Raw genomic sequence first — 18227 nt, forward strand, 5'->3', positions numbered from 1 at the left:
GATAACGGCACTCGAGCAAACAACAATAAAGGATGAAAAGCACGAAAATCGAGTAAATGAAAGAAATAATGGTGTTGGGAATGTACAACAAGTAACAAAACGCACGAACGTGTATCCCCCAGCTTCCTTACCCAAATCCCTCTTTTTCTCCTCCCGAGAACACCCACTTTCCACCCCCCGAAAATTCAAATGCCGACAGCATCCGGAGCCACATTTGTTGTTGGCCAGGGAAATTCAAAGGCAGTTGGCGGCCAAAAAGAAACACCCTCAGTGTCGACACATTACGATTACAGTTAAATTTAGCCCACAGCTTTATTCACTTGCAGAAATAAATAAAATAAGTATTTCAAAATATGTTAGATGTAAAATATTGGGGTTGTAGATATTTACATATTTAAATACCTGAGCCTTAACATTATTACTCATAGATTACTTTTTTTAAAAGCAGCTTTTACTAGAGACAAATAAATTTCAAAATTATTATTTTTAAAAATTAAAATCAAAAAAGAAATACAGACCGGATTTTTTATGAGCATTTTAGTTTTTAACAATTAAAAATCAATAAAATTCACATTAGTTTTGTAACATTCACTTTAATCTCGAAAAAGTTGTTTGAAGTGCACATAGTGAGTACGCAAGTGCCAGAAAATGGTTTTTGTTTTCATTGTTTTGTGGGTTTGCTTGTTTGTTTGTTTGTCGTTTCGCGTGGGGTGCGTAACACATATTGAAGTAAGCCAATTTCAGAGTCTCGTTTGTGTTGGCCAAGTTAATCATAAATGAACCTGGCGAAATGCATACGTTGAGTTTGAAGGAAATTTAATAACGTAAATCTTTGGAATATATTCTTTGGTTCTGGCTTAAGTTTAATTTAATAGCCAAATGCTCTGTTATTATTAAAACAGCATGTGATGATTGACTTTCTAATGTTTTAATTAAAATTCCTAAAAGTTAACTTCATTAAAAGGTATTTATAGTCGTACATTTTCAATTAATATCAATTAGGAATCCATTCTCACTCCATCGACTCAGCCAAGTGAAAACGGACAAATAAACAAAACTAAACAATTCAATTAGGGCGCAAATTGTGAAAAGCCAAGGGAAGTACAGTATTTAGTAATTGGGTCAGATGTCGCTAACGAGCAATGACAATTACACAGAAACAGAAGTCAAATGCCCAAAGCTGACGGGGCAACTCGAAGGAATCAATTTCGAGCTTAAGAAGGGGGTTCTCCTTGATGTGTGTGGCAGTAATAAGCTTTCAAAACAGTACCCAGAAATAGAGAATTTAATTAGGCATGTGCGTTATGTATCCGATTAGTACAGATGAGGAGTTGAATAGCCTAATATTCAATTAATAATTCTTTTATAGTTAGTAAGGTTAGGCGAAGAACAAGTTTTAAATAATGGTAATGGGTTTTAAAAATAGTTTATCCTAGATTTCAATGATGAAATCATGCGATTTAAACCTTACAAAGGTTTATTCTTTGAAGCACCCTCGACATTCATTAAATTAACACGAAATCTGCTCACACATAATTTAAATTTTTATTGCCATTTACACTTACCTTCCTCTCTTTTTTAACCCGGTTCAGGGCAAACAAGAGGCTGCGAAAAAATCAATTAATTCATACACCAGGCACTCAGATGTGGAAGTTACATACACCGCGTCGTGTTAATTGCCCATGTGCCCCAATTCCTGTTTATGTGAGCTCTTTTTGTTTGTCGCCTCTGGATGGCGTTTTCCTTAATGGCTGCCGCTCTTATCTGGCCTCTCATGCGCTTTGTAATTAATTGGCAGACATTTTACTGCCGTGGAACGTTGTCATAGGTCGCTCAGCACGTGCTGGGCGGAATACGCAGGGGGTGGTTGGGGTTCGACCTAATGATTAATTACAATTTAATTTGTTTGGCATTTGTCCGCTGTTAAAGCGGAGTAGGAAATAATTCCAGGACGATGACAAAATGCCCTCCAAACTCCCGAGGGCCGTATTTTAAATTTCAACATTTGTCTGTCAGACGCAATAAATCTGTCTCCTTCGTCAATTTATTATGTTTGCTGGAAATTTAATTGAATTTGGTTTCACAATAGAAGGCGAATATATCTAATTAATTGTTTTTTATTGTCTCTTTTTGGTTTGATTCGCTTTTATATTACGTGGTTTTTTATTCTTCTGCGACTTAGCGTTTGTTTGCATGGCTGACGGAAATATGCTAATTCCGGCTTATGAAAATTCCTAATGAGTCGGCCTATGAATTGTGGAAGCACCGAACAAAATTTCTTAGGTTAAATACACCAACTTTATTAGTACATTTTCTAAAACAGAATTTATTAATGTACATAGGTACAAAATTCTACAAAATATATATTTAAGTAGTCTCCAGGGAAAGTCTTTGATTTGGTCTGCAAGCAAATCTGTAAAGATTTTTGTAGGTTGTAATTTTTTGATGCCTTTTTTCTGCTTTCCGCTGCTTGCAACAAAAGGACATGAAAAATGGGCCACAATTTTGGGGTCCAACGTGAAATTAACTCATTCGTTGTGGCCTAGAATAACAAAAGACACTCGCCCTCACACACACTCACACTGGCGTACACACCCACACACCCAGCCGTAAATAGACGTCCCTAAGGTCAAGCAACGTCATTTTTCAGACGGCCAAACAAAAAAAAAGTGAAATAAAGAAGAAAAAAGGAAAATAACTCGGCTTCAAGTGCCGCCACACGGAGAATTTAATGTGTCAGAGTGTTGGGTCTTGAACGTACGAGTATGTGTGTGTTTGTGTGTGCGGGGGTAATGTGTGTGAGCCAAAACACATGCTCGGCCAGGAGGAAAATATAAACAAACGCCCACGTAAAAGCTTCGCGCTCCTTTCAGCCCGAAAAACTATGCCACGAAAAAAGCTTCGTGCGTAAAGCTCAGGAGCAACAGTTTCGCGAGAGAAAGAGAAAGAGAAAGGGAGAAGGTGCAGCACGGCAACACTGAACATATTTTGTTAGAAGAGAGAGCTCTCTCGCGCGGCGGAGCAACAGTTAAGATTCCTCTCTCACCCTACGCAGTCCCCGGACAAAGTTGTTGTTGCTCCCGCTGCTACTGCGAGAGCTTCACCTGAAAGCTGTTGTTGTTGTGAAATTCGAGTCAATGGAGCAGAGAATACACGCTGAAAAAAATCTACAAGAATTTGTTAAATAGTTTTTAAAAACGTTTGTAAAAAAGAGTAACTTTTATTAAAAAGATGTTCTTTCTGGAATTTATTTGTGCTATAACGTATTTAACTAATTGTTAATTGTTCTTAATTTATAGTGTTTTTCAATTAAAAAAAATCTCTTAAATTCCACACTTCTAACAATCGGCTTATCGATATCAAAAACAAATTTGGTTCTTTAAATAGTTTAATTTTATATTATAATATTATTGAGGTTGTCCAACAAGTCGTATATGCAATTCGATATTAAATATTAAATTGTAACTTTTTACATTTGTTTACATAGTTGAGCCTCAGAATTCTAACTTAAATAACAAATAATAAATGCGGGACACACTTTAGACGCTAACATTCACTTATAATTACCTTATGGTATTACTTTTTCAGTGTAGCCGAGCGGCGCAGCCCTGTCGTTGGGTGTAAGTGTGTGAGTGAGCCCGTTTTGGGACGCCCAGGACCTTCTGGTGCTTTTACTGCCTGTGGAGCTGTTGCTGCTGCCGTTTTTGGCCAGTGCCTGGATTGTTGTTGGCGCGTTCACAACGCGTCTAGAGCGCGTTTTTCCCACATTTTCGGTTCGAGCGTTTTTTTGTGTCTGAACTGAACTGACTAAACCGTTCCGTATTATGGCCGTCATGTGCGCTAGTTGGTAGTTGGTTTTTTGGCCATCCACGTGCGGTCGTTACAAGTGTCTCGGAATGCAAATAAACGAGATTTCGCCCAGCTGGCAATGCATCATTTATGGCTGCCATTCGAGCTGCTAACTGGTATGTCGCACATCAGTCGTTTGAGGCATGTATAAACCGCATAGAGCTGACTGACTAATTGTCTAGACAGTTTGCCTTTGATTGGCAGCCACTCTCGATCGCGTTTCAATTATCCCCTGGCTTGCACAATTTTTCGATTTTCCAAGCTAACGAGCAATCTGCAATCGAAGGATTCGCATCCTTCAAGGTGTTCAATGTTCAATGTTTAGTGTTTTGTGCTGTCTGCTATCTGCTCGGCTTTCATCTTCAATTTCCGTTGCGCATTCGCGCGTACTCGCTGTCATTCGCTGGCATTGTTGTGTTTGTCCCCGTCTCGGTCTATAAAACACCAAGAAAATTACAACTTATTGAGTTGCAAAGCGCGCTGGAAACCAAACCACACATAGCGGACAAGAACCGCAAGAATAAGCACACACACAGACCTTAACCCGAGCAGACTCACCGTGCCCCCGGGAGTATGCTACGTTTTTTGCCAGCTTCCCTTCGAAATGGGGGATGGTCAGGCAATCGGACACTGAGAAATAATTGGGGATATCTTTACAAGCAAGGACTTTTGCTGTAGCTGCTACTGTTATTCAAAAGAAGAATAATAATATATATTAATTATTTTTTTTTAGAAAGTAAGAGAAAGCTAAATATTTATATTGCTTGAATACCTCTTTTTATTGTCAAACTTTTCCGATTTACATTTCTGTTGGATTTTTGGTAAAAACTTACCAAAAGTGAAACTTCAGATATTTTTTTAAAGTTATAGAAAATATTTTATTCTTGCTTAAAACTCCTCTTCCCGTTCTACATTTATAAAAAACTTAGAACCTTATTTTATTAGAAGATAATTAGAAAAATAATAATATTAATTAATTACTTTATTTATAAAGTAAGAGAAAGCTAAATATTTATATTGCTTGAATACATCTTTTTATTGTCAAACTTTTCCGATTTACATTTCTGTTTGATTTTGGTAAAAAATTTAAGATATTTTTTTAAAGTTTTAGAAAATATTTTATTCTTGCTTAAAACTCCTCTTCCCGTTCTACATTTATAAAAAACTTTGAACCTTATTTTCCTCCGTGTTTTTCTGCCATTTGCATGCTCTGTGCGAAAAGGCATCTGCACCTATCTGTGGCACATGGCCAAGCGCTACTTTAATTCATCTGTTCGCATTTTACGAGCCACCCCCCAAACCAACCCAGACCTCCCACCACCCCCTCCGCTCTTACCAGGGCCAATCACAGTGGGTCAACAGACAGCAGACAGCTGTAGTTGAACGAAAAGCCGCAGTCGTGGCCGCCAACACGTGCATACATGAATTTGGCTGCGGGTTTGCGGGTGTTGGCGAGTGTGTCGGTGTGCGAGTGAGGTCCTTGGTCTGCGTTTATTGCAAGGATAACTCCAATATGTTCCTATCTGTAGACCTGTGGCGTTGCCAGACTTGTTGATCATTGTGTCTTGCAATATTACAAGTAATTTCACCCCGCTAAACATTATATTTAAGGTAATGGCCGTGGCATATCGATTTACGATTCGTTGGGGGACAGAACCCAAAATGGAATATTAAATTGAATACCTGGGAGGATTATAAACGTTATGGGGGGCTTTTATCATACTTGAAATTCTTATGATGATGACGGCAGTAAAGTCTATTTAGCAGAGAGATGGGAGCCTGTCCCAAAAATAAAGTTTACTTCCAATGTAATGAATACAAACATACTTTTTTAAGGAAACGAAATTTTAACGAAATTGGTAAATTTCCATTTTTTTAATTTTTTAAATATTATAAATATTATAAATTACCTTAAATTACCTTAAGTTAAATTTCGCAAAATTTAATTTAGCTAAAACAATTTCTCTAGCCCGCCAAGTCAAAACTTTACTGCCTTCTGGCTCGACTTTAAGTCACTGCCTTATTAGCGCTATGGCTACTACTATTTCACCCACCGCTGACTGCGAAATCTACTACGCTTTTTGCTAGCTGTTGCTGCCACTGCTCCTTGCAACACGTTGCCATTAATACGTACTTCCCTTGACACTTGTGAGCCAATAAACTTGAAAAAAGAGCAACAGTTGCCGCGCACAAACACACGTTCTCAGTTTGTGTGTGTTAGCCGAAGTGGAGCCGAGCGGCCGACTGCGAGTTGTGCGAAGCTCCTGGCAGTCCCGTCCGCTCATAACGCAGATGTCCTTTGCCGTGCGCGGTTCGCTCGCAAACACGGTCGGCTCTCGCAGTTCCCTCGGTTCGGTTGTTGTAGACGCGCCGGCTTTTCAGTTCCAATTCGCCAAAAGTCGCCCAAAAGGACCTGCTCCTTTGCGCTTCCCTTGGCTGCTTAATACGCACGCACGGCTGATATGTTAATTCCGTTCTTTGGCATCACTTAGGAAACAATTAGCGCGTTAGTTTCGGGCCCCCAGACCTCCACTACGAGGAATTGGGCGCGGCAGGAAGGAGGCAAGTGAAAAGTTTTAATTGTCTGCACATTTTCATTGGAAAAGTTTGTTGCCTTCACGCACTTAATATTCATGTGGCTCGGGTATATGAATTTACGACCATAATCATAATCATTTCTTGCCTTTTGTCCCTGCCATTTGCATTTATGCTACGCCGGGATCCCTTTCACATAAAAAGAAATACGGAAAGAAAATATTTCTTCTCACTTCAATCATAAATGATTGATCATATGGATATTTGACCATTTTTCTGGGAATTATTTTTTTCTTCCTTCATGAATAAAATCTCTGGTCAAATTTTGCCTTTTTAAATGTGAATGTGTCAGAATGAGTCAGTAAATAATATCAATATTTAATAATACTAATAAAATGTGATGAATGAGAAAAAGAAAGTGTTCTTAATTCCAAAAACGATTTCTTTCACTGCATAACCATTTATGTATTTTTTGCTGCTGTGTGTTTGCCTGTTCTGATTAAAATCGCCTGATGAGTTTCAGATGCTGTCTGCCCCATGTTATTTTTCCCCGACTCAGTCTTGCGGCAAATGGTTCGCATTGTGTTTGTTTTATTTATATTACTCTTCGTTTACGGATATTTGCATTATTTACTTTCGAGGAAGTGCAGTTCCCTTCGGACTCTGAAAAGTTGAACCTAACAATTTTTCCACTCTTCCGACCAAAAAGTTTTCAACTTAAAGTTTGCTTTAATCAATTCCTTTTAAATTAAATCTTCGTAGCGTCAGGCCTTAATTCCTCGTCTTAAATTTACGTTAGTTGAAAAAGGACATTTTTCCTGTTCAACCCAAAAAAGAGGACCAAGGGAAATGTGCTATGCTTGTAGTTGGAAATCTGTGTGAGATTTGTTGGAATTCCTGTGACTTGGGAAAGTCATCAGCTGTTGGGGCAGCTTTTATTAGCCGGCGTTGGGAGCCTTTTAAATTTGTTTCTTCATCAGTTCCATGGGGTTTTCGTGTGTTCCATGAATTATTCAGTTGATTTGATTTCTTCATTGTCCCCGGCTGAGCACTTTTGTCTAATGGTTTTTTATTTGGAAATCCCCTTAGCATTCCAACATTTATTAGATAATTTCAAATACTTTATTTGCTAAATTTATCAAAGGATAATTTCTAGTATTTTGATTGGGATTATTCATTGAAATTTCTACTGTAGTTTAAACCCATCCTTTTCATAGATTGAAAATTTTTCCGTTGAATTTCACACATCTTAAAAACATTGTAATTATAATTTGTAAATGTACAAATAATACAAATTCCTAAAAAGGTTTATTTAAATTAATTTCATTATTGAGTATGTTAAAATAAATATTCCAACACAGTTCAAGAGAACGGCAACAAACACCATAATTAATTGACTAACAGAGGTATTATTTCTGCTGCATTGAGTCTAATTGAAAATTGGAAATGGAATTATCTAATATCATTGGCAAACTTTGCCAATTAACAATAGACGAGGGCAAACATTTCCAGATGCAAAGCCATTCAGAATGTGCCTGTGGCAAATCGAAAATGAAGAGATCGTCTGCCTTTGTTGGCATTTGTGCTTTAATGGCTGATTTATTTTAATTACAATTTGCACTTACTAATGATTAATCTGCTTGCCTCGACACGCCCATGCAAAACTGCCTGGGCCAAGCCCAAAATGTTCACCCCAAAAATATATATGTGGAGCAGAGTTCATTTGCAACGCCATCGATTTTCACATTAATTAAGCCCTAATTACTGTAGCACAGAGACTCAACTGCGGTCCTATAAATGAAGTCACACTAGACAAATGAATTTCTCCCCGGTTCCAGATTCTGTTTCTGGTTCCACCGCATTCCCAGCAGCGCAGCTGAATACACATTTCATGGCAAAGGAACTTGGCTTTATTAATTCCCACCTGGGGAAGGGACTTGCCGGGGCTCCTGTTTTCGCTCAAAGCGAAGCCATCGGATGCCAGGACCAAACCGCATTCCCTACGAAAAGGCAAACTCTGGGCTATAAGTTGACAGACTCTGGCGAACCATTTGATAGTCAGCCGTAAACTGAAAAAATATTTCCCCTGCCCAGAGATTTCGTTTGCAAATCTATTTTAGTGTTAATTACACGTGCAACATAAACTGCAAAAGCGAAACTTTTATGACCAGGCCAGAGTAAAACTAAAAGTTTAAAAATAAACTACCGCAGGAGTTTATGACTGGCTGTTCTGGGGTGTGAATAAAAAGAGCATTAAATTAGATTAAAATGGAAGCTCTGGCTTCTTGTTATTATAAAACTCTCACCAGAGTCTATACAACTTGTGTTTGCAATGATGTTAACTTTATCTATCTAGATTTTAGATGTAGTCGGCAGTACACCCCGAATTTCACTTATTAAATTCCCTGTTTGTATTTTTAGCGAGCTTCTTTTTAATTTCCGCCGCTGGAATATGTATGTGTTTGCACGAAAATCCAAGAGGAAGGCCCACCGAAATCAAAGCGATGCCTTCCAGTGTATTTAAATTTATGCCAGGCAGCTTTAGCTAGACTTCGTCATGCATTAAGCAGGCAAAAATTGCGCATACACCGCGTGGCGGGAGGATGCCTGCCATGCAAATGTAACGACGCTTTCATCGAGATTCTGGCCGCAAAGCAAACATTTTTTAAAGCCAGCCAAGTCAACTGTTTGTTTGTTTGTTTGTTTTTTTCTGTTTGTTGTGGCTGCTGCTCTTCTCTTTGGCCTTGTTTGTGTAATATAATATGCATAAAAGAAAAATGTGTGTTCGCTTTGACATGAAATAATCAAATTGTCACAATGTCGCTCGGCTTGACGTGACATTTTTCACATTGCGGAATGCAAAATGGGTTCTGCAAAACACTTTGTGGGTTGCATTAAAATTTTAAAAATATTTGCATGTTACATTCTTACATTTTTGTACCGTTCGCTAAAAATGTTTTGGGGGAATTTTGTAAATTTTTTTGTTGTGTTTTTTTATCTGATTGATTTTTGGTTTTGGTATTTATTATTCAGTGGAGTTTCCATTAGTCAAACGAAATGCTGCCACAAATTTTATGGAATAAAGTAATTTTTATATTTTTGGGGTTTGCTTAACTTTTGGAATGTGATTTATTTATATTTCAAGGATCTCTGTGAATTTGGGTGGCTTTAAATTTCTACATGATACAATGTTTTTAATTTTCCAAGGAAAATGCAACTACATTTAGATTTATGATCACTCGGCCGTAGTATTGTCCCTGTTGCACTGGGAGAAAGACGTAGTGCCCCAATCAATCGGCAACGCTTCTGGGGTGCTTAAGAATGACAGGCCCATAGGATCTGACAGCTGTGCGTCGGCCCAGATGAACAGACCCAGATATAGATATCGATTTAATCATTAGTGGCTGGCGGCTTCGCGCCACTCAAGTGAGCATTCTGCCGAGGCAGCGAAATGAATTTCCATTTTTATTGCACCAGGCCCACACACTCGTGATGGGCAGATGACAAAGCCAGTCTCAGAGTCTGAGAGTCATCGGCAGTCCCAGATGGCCGAGGGATGGTCCTTCTCCCGCCAGAATAATTGCGGTCCTGATTATGTTAGTTCGGCACCAATAAATAAATTCATTCTCCCATTTGGCCGCAATGATGGCTGCCATTTCCCATCGAATGGCCGTTTCGTGTTTGCCTACTAATTGATATTTAATATTATCAAATAATAAAATATTCAGATGGCAAACGTAACATGTAAGCCCGTTTCGCAAAATGAGGGAATTTATTTGGTCATCAATTTTCAATTTCCCCCTATTTTGGTTTAGCCAGGATATCACGGCGTTTCAATTTCAAAAAGAGAATTTTTAAGCTCAAATTCAAAGGGTTATTTGCAAAATTGATAAATTATTATTTTGAGAGAGCTGGCTTTGTATCATTTGCATTGCAATTTAATGTTCATTTTACTCCCCCAACTTGTTGTTTTCGCGGGTTTTCGCTTTGCTTTTTTCCTCGGACCACCAACATTCATCAAATTTGCAGTTTGGCAAATTTATTTGCTGGCTAAACGACTTTTTAAAGAGCTGTCGACGGTTGGCGTGTGTATTTTTTAAGCTGACATGGATTTATGACGACTCAGTCGTCGACCCTCCCGCCGCCAGGAAAAAAGTCCCCCCAAATGGGAGGATTTTCGTGCTCAGTGACATTCAAAGATTGATGCCTCCCGCATCCACAAGTAATCTCCTAAATTGTGTGCATATTTATTTAGCCAGCCAACAAGTCAACGAATTTTTTTCCGCACAACACAGCCAGCCAGCTTCTCCATATCACATATCCCTGTGAAATGTTTTAAAAGGGTTTGCATGCACTTTGTGGTCGATTTTCAGGGTCCTTTTATGTTTGCCTAATCGCTTGGATATCCTGGCATGCAACTGGTTGATGGGTAATGCTATGGGATTCGGCGAACTTAATTGATTGTGGCCTGATGGATATACTATAGCCAACCCATATGGTGGCCACTCACTGGCTGACTGACAGTCTGACATTTTCGGGCGGATTTCTAACAGATTCTTTTTAGGGGCATTTTCGGGGCTTTTGTTTGCGCAGACATTTTGATTTATGAGTTTGCAGGACGAGGGGTGCTCCGAGCACCGACACACCAAAATTGAAATTTTACAAAAAACTTTTCGGGCCGCAAACAACAGGAAAAGCTAAAAAAAAGAAGAGAGGCAAGAAAAGAAAACTCATTGTATCGTGGCAAGTTCTTCTGGTAATGACAACGCTGGGGGCCTAAAACTTTGCATGCCCGGATCCATATAAATACACATCGCACTGTGGATAGCATCTCAAATTGCTGCTTGGGAATAATTTGATGCAGTCGAGAGGACAAAGTGCCAGGAGTGCTTGCTAATGAGTCCAGGGGGAGGTGACTCTACTCGGCACAGGAATGTTCAGCTGCCTGTAGCAATTCCGGTTATTAAAACTTGAAGCTTTATCGGATGATAAATCGGACGAGATGATTGATGTTAAGCAGGTATAGGAAAGATTCGATTCATATGTATTCTCAAAAGATGTCATATAAATGCCAGTTATTTCTGTGGGTTTTATAAACATTCTCAGAAAAAAATTAGTTTAAAAAAACAATGCAATGAAAATTTCATAGTCATTAAACAATCCCAATAATAAATACATTTTAGTTAAATCAAAAATAAACAATTAAAGCATTCCATTTTTTTCTTTTTTTTTAAATTAAAAAGAATAAATTAAGTTATTTTCCTTTTTTTTTAGTCAAACGAGCTATAAAGTTTTTTATCTTTTTCGATATGCTTTTTATCCCTTATTTAGAAAAGTGTTTTTTTCTCGGTTTGTTTGTAATAATTCAACCACCAGCTGGTTATGTTAACAGTGGCTATTGTTATAAGACCCATATTTAATGCAGACCTCATCAGAAATAACATGGGGTACTTTGAGTGGATGCCAAACTAAGCTGAACTCGACTCGTGCCATCTGTCATCGTTTCGGCCCGGTGAAACTCAAACAATTTGAAGACGTGTGCATTTGTGGCTTCTTCAATTCAATATTTGCTCGCCAAACGCAGAGCAAATAATTTTGGTAGCGCATACTACATACTACATCCTATATGCTATATGCTTTATGCTACACATTCATCTTGGTCATAAGGAGGCAAATCATAACGGCAGGAGTGCTGAGCAGGCAGTTGCCTTTGACCTTTTGGCGAAGTGGGCCCAAAAATGGCAGATGGCCACGCTTCGGCAGTTTCACACCAATGCCAGCCAAGTGAAACACGCCCACACATCCCTGCATATACAAATATTTGCACACGTTAATGACTCGCTACGATGTCGATGCACAGAAAGAAACTCAAGGAATAAACTAGTCTAGTTAGTCTAAATTACTAAAAAAGAGAAATCAATATTTCTTAGCTTGAACTTGTAATTGAATTTATTACTTCAAAATGTTTTAATTTTTGGATTATAAACATCTTGAACGGACCAAAAGATGTAAAAGTAGTTTATTTTAGTGTGTAGACTGAAAGCCACAGCAGCCACAATAAGACAGACACTTGGTTAGCCAAGAAGACCCAGGAAATTTGTTGGTATAATCATCCAATTCTACAGTTCAAATGTTTTAACCAGAAATAGTTGGTTGAATTTACTGTAATTATTTTAAAGTAATTTACTCATTTCTTAATCAGTTTTAAGGATATTCTTGGGGAACTTCATTTTGTTGTTATTAAACAAAATAGTTGTATTCAGTCCCCTTCTGCTGATGAAAATCCAGTCTACGCCCCTCCAACCTTTAGTTAGCACTAGGTGAATTTTGCATAACATTGACCACATTCAATTTAATACAAATTATGGCATGAATCTGCGGGACGCTGCTCCCACGCTCGACATCTCGCTCCAATAAACAGCACGGACACGTAATTTTCTTTGAGCCTGATGGAGACCATCCCCCCGCACCGTCATAATTATGCTAATGTAGCCTGGTCGGCAGCTGAAATGAGCAAATATAGACACAAATCAATGGCGGTTGCAGTCCAAGTTGCTGCTGTCTTCGCTGTGGTACACTGAGAGAATTTGAGAGATATAATTTGGGATGTTTTATTAATTAAAGCAGTCTTTTTTTTTCTTAAGGATGAAAGTAAAGAGTAAAAAAGTAACCAAAAAACACCTAAGGGATTGTGTCTAGTTTTTTTTAAGAAGCTTAGTTTCCCAGTGCACTTGTGTGGTCAATGAGATTCTGCGATATGGAGCTAGAACGCACGCAAACAGTCAAACAGAGGCACACACAGACGGCTGTTCATTTAATTAAACGCTGCATGTAGCAACAAATGGTTTCAATGCCGGAAATTGTTTAAGCGCCAGCAGAGGCGTACTGGCAAACAAGCAGGGATAAACAAATCGAAGGCTGGGAGTGAATCTCGGCAAAAGTTAGCCAAAACCCCCCTTGAAACGTCCTTGCCAGCCGTCTGTCTGTCGCTCGTCGTCCGTTGAACGAGTTGCCCTTAATCGCCGTTTAAGCTTTGTGGCGCAACAATTGTTGGAGCGTAATTAATGCGATTTGGTTATGTTTCCATCGATTGGCCCATCCTGGCACATGTCCTGCGGAACGGAACGAAACAGGACGGACGGAGGATCAGGAGATGCAGCCCTTCTGGCTTTTGTTGTTGGTTGGACCATTAACTGGTTGGCTGGCCTCCTCCTGCGCCAACCTAATGCATAAACATTTCCCGGAAAATGACAGTCGTCGTAAAGCCATTTTCCATTGTTGCCAACATTTTATTTTGTATTTTTCCTTTTTCCAAAGGACTTGCGATTTAAATGCCGTCTATTTAAAGAGCATTCATGATAAACATGTAATTTGTTCGCAACATTAAATTGTAATTACAATTTCAATGTTTTCTTTAATTGTTGTCCAATTTAATAACGCTTTTTATTCATGTCAAACTTATGTTTGATTGGAAATAAAATTCATATTATTATTGTAGTTTCTTTTGCTCATAATTTGTTTCTTTATTTAATGAAAATAAAACTTGAATAAAGGTATTTTAATAAAATTACATTGGTAGTTTAATTAAACAGATAATTTCCATCATGTCTTTGAATTGCATTTGCATTTGACCCCAACTATTTGCGGTTGAGTGTTCATTAATAAGGCAGCTCGCTCGTCCTTTAAAACAATAAGAGTAATTGTCGGCGACTTAACCCAATGTGCCCTTTTGTCTTAACCCCTCACATCGCTTATTCTTGCAGCGCATCTGCTCATTTGCTCGCATTCTGACCTACTTCTTTTGTTGCCTTTGCCACTGTTGTTGTTTTACTTTCAGCGGTGTTGGGTTTGTCCTTTTTATTTTAAATAAATCATACGACGCGTGTGCCACAAAAACCGCTGCACAAACACAGTGACACACTCTACCGCACACACGCACTCCCCATAACAAATGGCAAGAGGGGTTTGAGGGGTTGAAGCTCCCGTTCTCCCTGTTCTGACCATGTGCAGTCGCCTGTTCCCGGCTTTATAAATACACGTATTCTTTCTACTTACCCTTGATGAATTTCATATATGCAAAGTGGTTTGGGTTTGTCTTTGTTAAAGGACATTTTCACACTTCCTGTGCGGGAGACGTTAATCTTAACAGTCAAGTTAAACAATAAGTTTTTGTTTGTTAAATTCCAAGAAAAAGATCCGGTTTTGAGTCAAAGCCTTTTAATTAAAATTCAGCAACAATAAGTATTAGGTATTACAAATTTGAAAAAAGAAATTGGGTTATATTTTAAAAAAGTTTTAAATTTCTAAGGCCATGAAATTAATAAAGCAATTTTTAAAAGTTTTTCCGAGTGTTTCAACATTGATCCAAGCCAAACCGCAGCTCCAATCGAAATGTGGCCGGAACCAGTTGCACTTTTTAAATATTTATGTGCGTAATTCGTATGTGAATTGCCTTCGATTTGTTGTCGCTGTGGATTTCCTCTGAGATGTTTTTGGGTCCTGCTTAAGCCCGTATTTATGTGACTAAATAATTAATCAGTGCATGTGGGCCATGGGATTGGTGCATGCCCCAGTCACGCAAGTGGCTGCCACAAACTACGTGGCTTTTTTCACTCACAGTTTCATCATCAAACTTGGAATCGGTTGTGGTTTAGTTTTTTGTTGGCCTCAACGGTTCATTGACACAAAATCGATGTTCTAAATTTGAACTTCGCCTGAACTTCGAAGTCCCAAAAACTTGCCCGCCGAAAGTAAATTGTTGAGTATTTAGCAACGGAATAATTTATAAGCGATTTTCTGCAATCAAAGGGTTTGGGCCTTTTGGCCAATGGCTTGATTGAGTTGGTAAGCTATTAAAAGGCTATGATAGCCATTTTGTAAATTCTGAGAAATCTATTTTGGTGACGTCTACCGATAGTTATTTCATTAGATCCATTTGATCGAAATGGCCTCATTGCTGCCCAAACCATTAAATCTATGTTGTCTATAATTTTAAGATGCAATTTATTATGTCAATGCAATTATTTCTGTAAAATAAATAAAATAAAAAAAGGAAACTGATGAGCAAACGGATTATTTAAAGTTTCTTAAAAATTAGTTTAAGCCCAAATACTATTGTGTTCATTAAAGTAGAAGCGGATTTCAGCTGAGATTCTTTAAATTTATTGCTTAAAAATATAAAAATTAGTTTTTAGGTAGAAATTTGTCTCAAACCGGTATTACTATTTTGACCACATCTTTATAAGCGTAAGAGGCTTAAGTGCTAGTGATAATCCTTGGACTTGAATTCTCTCTGCCGAAAAACAAATGACTTCTCACTTGTCACACAGGTTGCTTGTCGCTCCATTTTCCAGTTGCCGTCGGTCCCTCCAAGTAGTCAATATTGTGAACCAGAGAGACAACCTTGTCGACAAGCACTTGACACCAGCAAGTTAGACGCTTAATGTTCATACATACGTACCGAGCGTGTAACAAGGCTTTCCCTCATTTCCCATTTCCCTCGTCTGCCGTTTGCCGTTTTCCCACCTCCTTGTAGTCATGCTTAACGCTTATTTTATAGTAATATATGCCCCCACCGAGCAGGGTTTCGGGCGTTATAGGGAGCACGGGGCTAGAAATACGCACACTCACGGGCTTACTACTCACTCCTTCCCGGGAGCTCATATCTATCTTTATTCCACGGACTTTTTGTGTATTCGCTTAAGCGACACTTTGACATTGATTGCGCTGTGTGTGCTCGAATCGTGTGTCGACCGGGCCAATGAGCCACTTAGTCAGCCCTGTGAAATGGTTTAAGCCAAAAGTGTAGCCAAAAAAAAGTCAGGTAAAAATGTCATGAGTTTAGGAAAATTGCATCGACAAATATGTTTTCTCTAAACGGATTTAATCTTAATGTCTATATTTTATTTTTACAATATTATATATATTGTGAAATATTAAATAATATTAGAATGCGTGAATCGGTTTTATTTTTATACACTTTTCTATTATCGCACATTCTCTGACATCAAAAGTCCTTAAAGTGTTTGTCAGCTGTAAAGTCATAGAATCCCGGTTCATTGTTTGCCCTTCCCGTTGGCAGACTGTTGCATATTTATCTCTGGTGTGACAGCTAGTGAAGAGTATCCTTCGACATGTCCTGGCTTCCCTTTCGTGCCTTCTGCATTCGGGATGTTGACTTTGACCCTCGACTGTCTTCTGTTTGCCCAGATTGTGACCATCTCACCGAGATGTTTGATAATGACAGTGAAATATTGAATGGCAGATACTGTGCTTCGGTTTGTTTGCTTTGTCCTATTTTGCTTATTCATGACATGCCGCTGCTCTGCATTTCGAACGTTTTATGCTCGGTCAACATGACGTATGTGCAATGTGCATTTTAATCTCTCATCTGGACATCAACTGGACAAAACGAGACCAGGACGACACTCAACCATTAGCCGGATGAAACGTCACGGCCAACCGGTGGCATCCTTGTCTCAATATTGATTGTCGTTGGGCCAAGTCAAATTCAATTACCAGGATCGGGCTGCGTACTCCGGAAGCTCTCTCTTTTGTCTGTCGGTCTCAATGGATTTGCCCTTCTAAAAATAGCCAATACCGGTTGCCTGGCATCCCTAGGCATTCGGTATTTGGTATTTGGACCTGGCTCGGCACCCTTATCCTTAGCCTGCTGTGGGTGCTTTTGTGTAGGGGCGGATAAAACATATCCAGGTCCTTCACACATTACGTATACGCACCGCCGGCACATGCATCATTAAAAATTCAGCAAGTGTAAATTAAAAAGAACCATACAAGACTTTGCCATCCTGCACGTAGGTGCATCTCTTTTTCTTCACATTAGGTCTCTGTTATTTTCAATAAGACAACGTGCTCGAAGGTAAAAGAAACTTACAATTGTGGTCAATGTAATACCTTTAAAAATATATCGAAAAAATTAAAAATTCTTCTTAAATTGTACGAAACCAATAATACAAAAAAAAACCATTTTAAATGTAAAAAAATAGTATATAGTTTAAATTAAATAAAATGAACGTTTTCTCTAAATGTTACTTCTCTGCTCTAGTACTCTTTTATTACATTTTATATTATAAAAGATGACAATGGAGTTTCCATTCAATGGAATACACTGCAATACACTGTGCAACAAGAATTCGAGACGCTGAGCCAGGTGGTAGCGTCAAATGCTTAATTACATTTTCACCGCACGCAGTCGGGCGTCAGTTTTGCACATGCGATGCATCCATCACGGGAACGCAGGATATGGGAGGGCGGGATGCGAAGGATTCTCATCTTCTAAGCAGAGCGTCAACAGAGCGCAATTGATGCTGTGCTGCCATGGTTATCGCATGTCTTTCGTCCCGCCTGCCTGCCTGTCAGTCAGGCGGTTAGCGAGATCGCGGATACACGCACGCACAGAGCGAAAAATAGGATTAGCCATCAAAATAAATAAACAAAAAAATTTAAATTGAGAGACTAAAAATATTAAAATAATACTCAATATTAATGGAGACCATCTTGGTTCTTAGAAATTCCAAACGTGTGCTCACAAATATTTTGGAAAATATTTTTTTGCCGTGTTTGATATTTTCCTGGCGTAACTTTATGACATTTTCAATTTTCCGTTCTTCTTTTCCCATTTGCACCTACACTGGCTGAAATGAGCGCCTTTGTCAGCAATGCCGGAAGGCGTCTTAGCGAGCGTGTGTGTGTGCGTTTGTGCGGCGCTCATGAGAAGTCGATAAAACTGTTGGACTTTGCATGCCAACCTGCCCCGCCAGCCCCTTCAGCCCCTTCAGCCCCATCAGCCCCTTGCCAATCAGGCATCGCCTTTGTCCTTTTCT

This window comes from Drosophila takahashii, chromosome 3R (genome assembly GCF_030179915.1).
Source record: "Drosophila takahashii strain IR98-3 E-12201 chromosome 3R, DtakHiC1v2, whole genome shotgun sequence".
Taxonomy (NCBI): domain Eukaryota; kingdom Metazoa; phylum Arthropoda; class Insecta; order Diptera; family Drosophilidae; genus Drosophila; species Drosophila takahashii.